Source organism: Pteropus vampyrus, unplaced genomic scaffold (genome assembly GCF_000151845.1).
Source record: "Pteropus vampyrus isolate Shadow unplaced genomic scaffold, Pvam_2.0 Scaffold221, whole genome shotgun sequence".
NCBI lineage: Eukaryota > Metazoa > Chordata > Mammalia > Chiroptera > Pteropodidae > Pteropus > Pteropus vampyrus.
The window spans coordinates 2,398,839-2,411,973 of NW_011889002.1; positions in this window are offsets into that span (position 1 = coordinate 2,398,839).

Consider the following 13,135-nt stretch of genomic DNA (forward strand, 5'->3'; position numbering starts at 1 on the left):
TCTTTAGGATTTTTTCATCTGTGTTCATGAGAGATATCGGTCTATAGCTTTCTTTTCTGTGTTATCTTTACTAGGTTTTGGTATCAGGGTAATATTGGCTTCATAAAATGAGTTGGGAAGTATTGCTTCCTCTCCGATTCTTTGGAAGAGTTTGAGGAGAATAAGTATTTCATCTTTGAATGTTTGGTAGAATTCACTGGTGAAGCCATCTGGTCCTGGACTTTTATATTTTGGTAGGCTTTTGATTATTGTTTAAATTTCCAAACTGCTGACCAGTCCATTTAGATTTTCCAGTTCTTGATTCAGTCTAGGAAGGTTATATTTTTCTAAGTACTGGTCCATTTCTCCTAGTCATTAAATTTGGTGTTATATACTCTTTAATAGTATGCTTGCATGATCCTTTGTATTTCTGCAGTGTCTGTCATAATTTCCCCTCTTTCATCCCTGATTTTATCTATTTATGGCCTTTCTCTTTTTTCTTTAATGAGTCTAGCCAGGGGTTTATCAATTTTATTAAACTTCTCAAAGAATCAGCTCTTTGTTGCATTTATTTTTTCTATCATTTTTTGTTTTCAATTTCATTTATTTCTGCTCTAAATTTGATGATTTCTTTCCTTCTGCTGACTTTAGCTTCATGTTCTTCCTTTTCCACTTATTTACAATGAAGCGTTAAGTTGTTTATTTGGGCTCATTGGTTTTGGAGACAGGCTTGTAATGATATGAACTTTCCTCTTATGACCACTTTTGCAGTGTCCCAAAAGTTTTGATATGTCGTACTATCATTTTTATTCATTTCTATGTATCTCTTGATCTCTTTTTATTTCTTCTCTGACCCAGTTATTCTTCAGTAGTATGTTGTTTAATCTCCATGTATTTGTGGTTCTTCTCGCTTTCTTTTTGCAGTTGATCTCTAGTTTCAAGGCTTATGATCAGAGAATATGGTTGTTATGATTTCAAGTCTCTTATATTTGTCGAGGCTATCTCTTTGTCCCAGTATGTGGTCAATCCTTGAGAATGTTCCATGTGCACTAGAGAAGAATGTATAAGCAGTGGTTTTGGGATGGAAGGCTCTGTAAATGTCAATTATGTCCAGTTGGTCTAATGTGTCATTTAAGGATGGTATTTCCTTACTGATTTTCTGTTTGGATGATCTGTCCATATCTGACAGTGGGATATGTAGGTCCCCTACTACAACAGTGTTTTAATCTGTTTGTCCCTTTAGTTCTGTTAGTAATTGCTTTATATATTTTGGGGCTCCCCGATTGGGAGCATAGATTAATAAGTGTTATGTCTTCTTGGTTCATGATTCCCTTTATCACTATGAAGTGTCCCTCAGTATCTTTCTTTACATTTTTTATTTTGAAGTCTGTTTCGTCTGATATTAGTAGCACTACTTCACTTTTCTCTGAATGCCATTTGCTTGAAATATCATTTTCCACACTTTCACTTTGAGTCTATATTTGTCTTTGGACCTGAGATGTGTCTCCTGGGCAGCATATGGTTGGGTTTTGTTTTTTGATTCATTGTGCAACTCTGTGCCTTTTTATTGATGAGTTTAGTCTATTTACATTTAGGGTGATTATTGAAATATGAGATCTTATAAGCATTTTATCTTTTGCTTTCTGGGAGCTTGGTGTTTCCATTGCTTCCTTGTCCTTGTGTTTCTGTTTTCTTTATTTTGGTTGGCATTTGTGTGTTTTCCCTCTTGTTCTTCTTGTTTTATGTTATATACTTCTGTTCTGAATCTTTGGTGCATGGTTACCATTACGAATATGTAAAACATAGTTATATATATACAGTCGTCCATTTTCTTCTGTGCGTGCCTTATCTCCATTCCTTTTTGCAAATTTGGATCTTTGAATCTTCCCCTTTTCAATCATCGTGGTCTCATTTTGTCCTTATGTATGCTGAACATTTATTACTAACTTGCTATAGCAATTCTCTTCTTATTATTTAAGCTTATATGCCCATTCTTAGTAAGGGTTGCACTTCTCTGCTTCTATTTGCCTGATAGTCACCTTACGCCTGATTATGTATTTTTTTTTTTTTTTGTCATTTTGTTTTAGGTGAGCTGACCCTTTTCTGCATTTCTTGTAGTGCAGGCCTCATAGTGGAGAATTCTCTCAATTTTTGTATGTCTGGAAAGGTCTTAATATCTCCTTCATATCTAAAGGAGAGCTTAGCTGAATACACTATTCTAGGCTGGTAGTTCCTTTCACTTAATAGTTTGAATATTTGATTCCACTCCTTTCTGGCTTGTAAAGTTTGCGCTGAGTCTGACGATAATCTAATGATTTTTCCTTTATAAGTTACCATTTTCTTCTCTCTGGCTGCACTGAGAATTCTGTCTTTGTCATTGATTTTTGATAATTTTAATACAATATGTCTTGGTGAAGGCCTTTTGGGGTTAAAATAATTAGGTTGATTTCTTGAATTCCAAACTCCAGCTCATTCCTTAGATTTGGTTGTTTGAAAATGCTTTCTGGTCCCTTATGTTTCCTCTTCTGATGGTATCAGCTAGTTCTTGTATTTTTCTTTCATTATTTTTCATTCTTTGTTTTCTCTCTTCTTCCTTCTGATTTATTTCTAGATTTCTGTCTTCAATAGCACTGGTTTGACCCAATGGAGAAATCCATTTGCTTGACTCTATTTCCCAAGCTTGCTATTTCATTTTTCAGCTCTTGCAGTGTATTCTTTATTTCCAGAAGATCTATTCTGTTCTTTTTGAGGGTTTCAATTTCCTTGCTAACAAACTCATTCTGCTCATCTAGTTGTTTTTTTTTTAATTCCTGAAATTGTCGATATGACTTATTTCAGAACTCACTGAGTTTTTTCAGAAGTACCATCCTGAATTCTCTGTCATTTAACTCACATATTTCTATGTCTGCAAACTTATTTTCCAGAGATTTTTCTCTTTCTTTTTGAGATGCCTTGTCACCATGGTTGTTTAATGGATTATTTCCTGCCTGGGCATTAATGGAAGTGTATTCTGCTGTTTTTTCAGAAAGAAGGTTTATTATATAAAGATATCTCTTTAGCCTACTGCAAAGAAGGTACTTTACTTTTGGTTTCTAGTGGGTGGCATCTAAGCCCCTTGGATCCCTGCCTTAATAATGTCTTTTCATTTTCTTGCAGATATTTGATCATACTCGCTACCCTCAGTTTCAGTCCCTGTCAGTGTTAGCAACAGCTTTGGTAGCATTTGTTCAGATTCCTCTGGGGATCTGCACGATTGGTATCAGAGGATGGGGGGCCCTCTGTGTTGGGAGTTGGGGCTGTGGCTCAGTCCTGGTTTTGCAACCCCAGCTGTTAAAAAACAACTGTTGTTTCTCTGCCATCTCGCTTCTCTGTTTTCTGCCCTGATGACTGGGCCCTGCCATTTGCCACGTGGAGCTCACAGCACTCCCAAGCAGGGCTATTCAGGGAACTCACCACACCTTCTCCCCTCCCCCTCCTCCTACTGGGAGCTCCTGCGGCTGAGAGAGGCAACTTCTTTATTTCTCTCAGTCCACTGCCTAACACCTCGGTTTCAGACCTGCGGTAGCTCTTATGCACAGATCCCATGCTCAGGCATGCTGGTGTGCAGTTTGGGTGTTTTTTGTTGAGTTTTAGATGTTCAGCCTATTGTTGTTTCAATGGGAGAAATCTAGAGACATCTCTCACTCTGCCATGTTTCTCTAAACTCAACACTGTACTTTAAGGAGAACTCTTATCTCTCTCAATTATTTTATTTATTTATACATGTATTTACATCTTTATTTATATCAGTATTGATTCATGAATATTGTTTTATTTAATAGGTTATAATTCATTACCGTCATTATTTATTTTGATGCTCAGATGATGTATTTGACCAACATAAGCCCCTTTAAGCTGGCTTCTGTATTCTTTTTACATGTCACCATTAAGTTTGAGTATTTTCTTACTTTCCAGAATAAGAAGATGTTCAGGCTTATTTTCAACTTTCACTGCTGCAACCCTATAATAAGCCATTTTCTCAAGAAGTTCTGTTTTGTTTTGTTTTTGTTTTTGTTTTTGTTTTTTTGATGAAGAATGATATTTAGAAACCAAGGTTTTGGTGCTAGATGTGCTTATTGCTATTATTGTGTTATTGCTTCTAGGCCCTCCTAGTGGACACAGTTAGAAATCATGTATATATGTATGTGCATCTATATATGTATACACAGACATTCATAAATGTACATATTTTTATGTATTATGTATATGTACAATTATATACAGCTGTATACTCATGCATACATATCCATATATCAATAGTTATTTTTATATCTATTAAAAAACATGATTTTATGATGATATTCTATTGCAATCAACCACCACAAGGTAATTGCCATTTCACCCACATATTTTTATATGGAATCCTTTTCTCAACTGAGAATCCTGATTTTCATTCTTTAATTCACATATATATATATATATATATATATATATTTAATTATGCCTGGAATACACAGAAAGACATCTCAAAATTGTGAACCCATATCCCTGTATAAAGCTATCTTACTAACTAGAGCTCAATATCTCTTTAGTTTTTTATTTTTTAGGTAATATTTATGTACATTGTAATGCATAAATCATAAGTGTTCAATTTAATGAGTTTTTAAAATTTACATACTGCTAATATCACACTGAAATTTAAACTCTTATTTGAAGACTGCCTTGGCTAGCCTCCACATGCAACTTGAACATCCCTCTATTACAAAACTTTCTACGATTATGTCTCTGTAGAATATATTCACTAAACTATGAACTTTCAATTAAAGAGTCTATGCTTCTTCATTTTTGGGTCCCCAATTCTAAACAATATCTGATATATAACAAAGTACCAATAACATTTGCTAAACGAGCAACCTGTCATTGGAACAAATGCAGCTTTAAATAAGGGAGCTATGTAATTTTAAAGCTGAGATCTGCTTACTACTCTTACTAAATCACCAGCTGAGGGAGTTATGATAAGAATTGTCAAGACATGAAAGGAAAACGAAGGCAGCAGTTGGAATGCTAATAAATCATTGTGTTCTTATAACTCTTTACAAAGACATGGAATTCTTTCAATCATTCATGTAACCCTTGAAATTGGTGGGTGGTACAAATTACTACCACTATATTTATATGTTAAGACCTTTGGTTTTAACAAACTATTTAAAAGTAAATGTAGGCTACCTGCCCAAAATTTAATGGAGGACATTTTTGAAGTTCCTGGTTAATATTCTAACACCTGAGATTTATTATTTTCAGTTGTCTATAGCAGTGGGTAATTATTTCAGTACCACTAACTATGTTGGCAAAGGGAGAGACTACATGAAATGAAATTTGATTATGCAGTTGCTTCAAAGTCATGTCTGTAGTTGCTCTCCCTTTTCTTAAAAAAAGAAAAGAAAAAAGTAAATATATGTACTCTTTTAATATAATAAATGTTTCTAATCTCTGCAAGAAATTAATACAGAACAATTTAGTGAACGAAATTAGAACACCTAAATTCTGGCTATGTATCATCTACTTGTCAACATGAAACTTTAGGTAAGTCATAATAATTTTAGATATATGATGGCAATAAAGTTACTTTTTATTATGTTTGTTAAGTTTATTATGAAGGCTAAATAAAATAATGATGATAGCAATGATAACAAAAATAATAATAGCAGATTATATTTATTGGGAGTTAAACATGTACTAGGGACTCTTATTTATTTTTATTTAATTCTCAGCAAACCCTATGAAGTTTAGTTATGTTTTTTGAAAACTGGAGGTTAGAGAAATTAAGTAACTTGCTCACGATTACACTTAGTAAAGTGGTAGAACATGAATTCAAATCCAAGTCTATCAAATACCAAAGTATAATTGTAATTGTACTTTTCGCAAACACATGTATAGTGCCTAACAGAATGTTTGGTGCATATTAAATAATCAAGATGTGTTAGTGCCTTTCATGTCTTCCTCTACACTCTCTAGGGCATCTCAAACATGCTAACAAATTTAGCAACCACCTAAAATGTATTATGCCATCAAATCTGAGTTTCCAACTCAAACCTCCCTTCTTTAAGCCCAAGAGCTATACATCCAACTTCCTTGAGTGTCCTATAGGCATTTAAAATTGTCATGACCTTAACCAAACTTATTACCTTTATGTTAAATATGTTCTATCTATGGTCCTTATATCAGTCATCCAAACATCAAAATAAATATGTGAGAGTCAGGAGTTTTCTTATAGTTTCCTCATCTATTTCAAGTCTTCATAGCTTATTAACATGCTGTTTGTATTCCCTGGAATGACTGATCGAATCTTTCTAATCATTACAACTTCAGTTTAAACATCATCTCCCCTTTCAAGTTCTGTAATATCAATAAAGAATTATCACTTCTGTTCAGCTGCCATACCTTGTATAAAACTTCATTCTGATACTTATCATACTATATTTTATTCATGGATTTTCATATTTTTCTTTTCCACTACACTGACACAGTTCATTAGAACTCTTTGGATGATGCAAATATTCCATATGTGTGTTAGTAACTACTATAATAGACAATATAGCATTAGAGTCTATATTTTATTCATTTTATATATCCAATACATAGAACATAGTAGGTCCTCAATAAATATGTGGAGAGTAAACAAATAAATAAATCAAAGAATAAATAAAATATTTTACAGTGGTACAGTGGGGAAAATTCTACCCACCACAAATACCAGGCAACTATAACATGGAGGTACTGGGGAAACTAATTTATAAACTAATTTCTTAGTGAATAAAAAGTTAACGCAAATAGGTTACCCATAATGGATAGTAACTTCTGTTAGGTCAACCTATTCTCAGATAACAACTACAAACTCTATCTAAAATATAAAATAAATAATATGAAGGCACTCTAGAGGAACCCCCCCCCCAAAAAAAATGGAAATAAATTTATATTTGAAAAAAGTTAATGGCACAGGGTAACTTTTCTGTTTTGATACAACTTTTTGCTTGAGGATAGGCCTTAACTGCTGGTTGGCTAAAATTCTAATAGGAATCCATAGTCTTACTAGCTTGGAGGGCCATGAAACAGAGTTTGGGAAATCACACAGCTAAAAGGTAAAGAGGGAAATCTTGAGAAGGTAAAAGCTATAGGCATAATGAGGAGAGAGGGATTCTGTATATAAACATGGCCAAAATCTTGGGTTGATTCTTGAACTACAACATGGGATAGACTCTCAATAATCTAATTAAGTCTAGAACTAAAATGGTTATTCCACTGTAGGTAAAACAGGGTTAGTATTTGAGCTGAGGTCAAATTAACTGCCCAATTAAAAAAACAAACAAACAATGAAAACATACTCTTCAAAGAGACACTTTTCAGTATCTCTGCAATGTATTATTCACAATGCCCAAGTTATTCAAAATGATTAGATTTATGAAGAAACAAAAAAAAATGTGATTTAACCTTGAGACAAAAGGCAATAAGTGACTTTGGGGTGACCTAGATATTGAAATTAACACATAAAAAATAAAAAATAAATAAAATTAGCATATAAAGATTTTAAAACAGCTGTTACGACCATCTCAAATATTTAGAAGAAAACATGCTGTAATGAATTAACAAATAGAAAATATTAGTAGAAAATTAAAATAAAAAAGAGAACCAAATGAAAATTCTAAAAATGAAAAATACAGTATTTGAAATTAAAAATCTGCAAAGTGATTTTTAACAGCATACTGACATGAGAAAAGAATGAGTAGGTTTGAAGATAAATCAGTACAAACTAAGCTGAAAGAACAAAAGATTGAAATAATAAAGCATCTTAGTGAGCTATGAGGGCACTGAGGAAAGTTCTAATATATGTATACTGGCAGTCTCAGAATAAAAGAAGAGAACAAATATTTGAGCAAATAATTGTAATAATTCCCCAAATTTGGTGAAAAGCATAAATTTACACATATAGCAAGTCCAGTTGGACCCCAAACAGGAACAATGCAAAGAAACTACATCTAGGTACATCAGAGTCAAACTTCTGGAAACCACAGTTTAAAAGAAACTCTTGAAAGTAACCACAGATAAACCACATATTAAATTATTGCATGCAGTGGAATAATATGAATTCACAATGATTTCTTGTCAGAAACAATGGACACAAAAAGATAGTGGAATGACATCTCTAAAATACTGAAAGAAAAAAAAGCCAACTCAGTACAGTGAAAAAATAACCTTCAAGAATGAAGGCAAAATAAAGACATTTTCAGATAGATGAAAACTAAGAAGATTTTTATCAGCAAACTTTCAGTACAAAAAACGCGAAAGAAGTTCTTTGGGTGAGAAGAATTGATACTGAGTGGGGGCAGATACTCAAATCTTCAAAAAAGAATAAAATATCAAAAATGACAAATCTGTGGCTAAATATAAAAGATCATTGTCTCCTTCCTAATATTTTAGAAATATGCATGACTGTTTACAGCAAAAATTATAAAGTATTATTTTTGGATTTATAACAGCTAAAAAACAAAGGAGTTTTTAAAATCTTTATTTTTTGAAAGGTTATTATTTTTTTATATGAAATGATTCATTAAATCTAAGTAGACTGTGAAAAATTAAGGATGTAATTGTGGTTCCTAGAGCAGCCACTTGAAACTATGCAAAATGACATAACCCATTAAAAAAGAACTCTCAAAAAGATTAAATTAAATAAAGTAAGAAAGTAGAAACAGAAAATCCAAATCCAAACACACACACACACACACACACACACACACACACACACACATACAACAGGTGGGACCAATGGAAAATGACTAGTAAAATGGCTGGTCCAAACATCAATAACTGGGTTAAATGTAAATGGGCTACATATTCCAATTAGACGTCAGAAATTCTCAAAACAGATAAAATAGCAAGACCTAACGTAGTCTCTCCACAAGAGATGAACTTTATACATAAAAATACAGATGGATTGAAAGTAAATGATAGTAAAAGAGATTTCATGCAAACAATAAATCAAAGAAAGGTAGAATGTCTGTCTATATTAACATGATATACAATAGATGCTAAGACAAAGAGTATTACCAGAGATAAGCAGAGACATATTAGAAAAATAAAATAAATATACAAAAAGACATACAAATCATATACAGGCACATGTTAGTATGTGCCTAATAAAAGAGGTTCGAAATACATTAGATAATAAAGTAACATAAAATTAAAGAAAGGGACAAATCAAAAATGATAATTGGAGTGTTATCTCAGCAATCGGTAGAAAAAAATAGACAAAAGATCTGAATAACATTATCAACCTCCTTTATTTAATTGACATTTATAGAACGTTACATCCAATAATTGCAGAATAAATGTTCTTTTCAAGTATACATGGCATGTTCACCAAGATAAACCATATGCTGGGCTATAAAACAAGCCTTAATACATTTAAAGTGATTGAAATAATGGACTATATTTTTCTGACCACAATGGCATTTAATTAGAAATCAATAACAAGATATTTAGGGGGATAAAACTCAAATATTTGGAAATTAAACAACACTTAATAACCCATAAATCAAAGAAAAAATTAAATTAAAAAATATTTTGAATTGAATTATAATGAGAATATAACATCGAAATTCGTAACATACAGCTAAAGCAGTGCTTAGAGGGAATTTGTAGCTTTTAAATGCCTGGGGAAGGAATGAATAAAGGAATAAATGCAATCACCTAAGGTTCTACAGTAAGACTTAAAGAAAGAAGAGGAGAATAAATCCACAGTAACTAGAGAAAGGAAACAAGAAAGAGGATAATTCAATAAAATAGAAAACATAAATGATAGAGAAAATTGACACATATAAAAGTTTTTTTTTTTTGAAAAGATAACAAAATCGACAAACCCTAGCTAGACCGATGAAGAAAAAAATTGAGAGAAATTACCAACATCAGGAAAAAATGTGTGAATATACTATAGGCATTACAGATATTAAGAACAACTTTCTGCTAATAAATTTAACAATGCAAGTTACCAAAATGGACACGAGATGAAATAGAAAATGTTATTAGCTCTATATCTGTTAAAGGAATCGGATTTATTATCAAAAATCTTTGCTCAGTTACAGCATCAGGATCAGATGGTTTCACTGGTAGACTCATTTATGTAAGAAAAGATATCAATTTACACAAATACACAAACAAAAGAGGAAGAAACACTTCCCAAGGTGTTTTATAAGGCCACCGTGACCCTGGTACTAAATTTGACAAAGACATTTCAAAAAAAGAAAATTAAAACAGTAGTCATGTCAAGTTAGCTACCAAATTTAGTTTTCTTTCCCCACTACCAACAGGCAGGCAAGTTGTCCTGAATTTGAGGGAGGGGAGAGAAGAGCAGGCTGACTAGTGGTCTACAATATCAAACTTTTACCCAGGCCCTAAGCAAACATGGAAGACAATGTAATCCAAATTGATTATCTTCAGATTATACAAGATCTGTACAGAAGCCAGAATCGGGTAAAGAAATGTAGGAAAACTAACTTAGAAGATAAAATGCTTAATTAGCAAAGTAAACATTACCGCCAAGAAAATTGAGAACTCTATGATTTGTAGGACTAGTACTTACAGGAGAGTTCTTAAAGACCAAGCTGTGCCAACAATAGTTGACTTTACCAGTCATCTTAACAATCCATGTGGCAGACATTGAAAATGAATAAAAACAATCGAGTGATAGAATCATAACACAAATAGGAAAAAATAACAGAACTTCTAAAGAGGAACAAACTAAAAAATGGACAACAGCAATAGTCAGAACTCCAATGCAGAGGAAGAAGGTAAAAAAAACGATGAAGACATTTTATCCTTAAACTTTGAAGAGAATAAAAATGACATTTACAAAAATCTTTATTGAAGTTTGATTCTCATAAAGCATATGTCTGGATGAACATGAGGCTGACAAAATCTCTAAAGGTCTCTTTTCTTCTGATACTGTCTGTCAAGCACTGCTGGAGTGCAGTGTACACTCTGCTGAGGCAGTTTTGAGAAAGTGCTTTGAGACAATAGCAGCGAACACATCAATCTATTTGAAAACACAGAAGAGACAGCTGTTACAGATCTGCGAGAGCTCCATTGAGAAGGAATAAGGAAATGAGAGACTCACCTTTTTCCACTATCACCAATGATATGGTAGACATAGCAGGGAGGGTAATCACCGGTATTGGTGAGATTCATCCATGAATCTCAAGACCAGAGAAGGAGGTGTGGGCTTCCTACCTTCTGAATCTGATGCAGAAATTTTGGCTGTGAAATTTCACAATACAGTAACTAACAAGTAGGGAATAAACAGGAAGCACTGATGTAGTCCCTCTTAAATTATGTCTAGTGGACTTTCTCCCTAAACACAAGTCATGGTAACTAGACTTTTAGAGAAACAATCCCAAGATATCTATCTACACATTTTGCTCTTCCTCAGCCTTGAATACATAGTTGTCAAAGCAGTTTTTGTTGTGGGAGTATCTGTGACTTTGGGAGCAATTAAAGATGTTTGTTCTTTTTTTCTGTTGATCACATCACTTTATAACTCAATGATATAATTTCTGTTTTATTTCAGAAAAATGACAGAAAAAAGGCAAACTAACTGAAGGAAATTTGCCTCTATGTACAGGCAGGTATGATACTTTTGAAATAAGTTTCGAACTTCTGAAGATTGTGATTTTATGTTTAGATGGTTTAAATAATGATATAAATGTTAGCTGGAATAACTTTATAGCTGGTTGAGCTTTTGTTCTCTGTAGTGCATTAACAGTTTTTCTTTTAATTATTGCATTGTTATTCATAAAACTGTCCTATTTTTAAAAAGAGCCTTTGGAAAAAATCTCCAGGACCACACTATCAATGTCTTTTTTGCAGCTGGCAGCTTGATTACAGAGTTGAATTACATGAAAAGATGGAAAATATTTATGTTTAGCACAAATTTTGATTTGAGAAAGCCATGGATTTGGCACCAAACTTGATATTTAAATGAAGTTTCCTGGGAAATCACTCAGGCTGAGCAAGATAATCAAGGATCTCAACTAACCATTGAGAATTATAAAGAAATACTCAGTGTTTCAACAAAGAAGCACATTATTCAGCATCTTAAAGATATTTTCTTAGAATAGCACTTCATAATCCTTAAATGCTTATCTCTGGTAAACTAAGTCATAGCACAGCTCACACTCAACACTATGCCAACATGTACCAATGTGATGTATCCAGACCCAACACACTATCTACCTGCCAATCTTCATTGTCAGAAGAGTAAGCCAAAACACAGAAGACACAGAGCTTCCATCTACATGTACGAAGCTCCCTGTCTGTCTCACTTCACATGTTTTCTTAATATCTATGCATTGCTGAAAGTTTCTGTATATTTTTCCTTGATAAAGTTTGAGAATGAGAGCTATGATATTAGATGAAAACATCTCAAGCATAAACAAGAAACACTTTAACAGACCAGAAGTCAAATAACTTAGGTTTGCTTAATGTAAATATTGATATAAAGTATGATCTTAGTAAAACGGCAGACACATATATCAAACTATATATGTAATCCAGAGCTTCTTGGTAATTTACATTCATTTGTTGAATTTATACCTTAACTGAGTCATAAGCTTTCTAGTAGCTGTACATTGAACATTTCTGTTTCAAGGTCAAAACAGAATCAGAGGTCAAGTATACTGATCATCCATTTGACTTTTCTTTCCATGATCATATTCACTGCCTTATCTTGATTTATAAGAACTACCTGAAAAAAATAGAAATTTTGTTTTTATTGAAATAATTCAAATTATTGCTGTTATTTTAGGTGAGGAAAATAAATTTTGTGTGTGATTTAATCTAAAAAAATACAATTTTTAAAAAAAAAATTGCGAAGAAATATTTTTCATAATCATAGATGCAAAATTCCTTAACAAAATGTCAGCAAATTGAATCCAGCAATACTTTAAAAGAATATACACCATGACAAGCAGAGTATTGCAGGAATGCAAAGTTGGTTTTACATTAAAAAGCCAATCAATATTATCAATCGTATTGACTGAATAAAGGAAAAAAAACAAAAAAACCTCCCCAAAAAAGCAATAAAAAAAACTGAAAAAAATAAAAAACCAATCAAGAAAAAAAAAAAAAA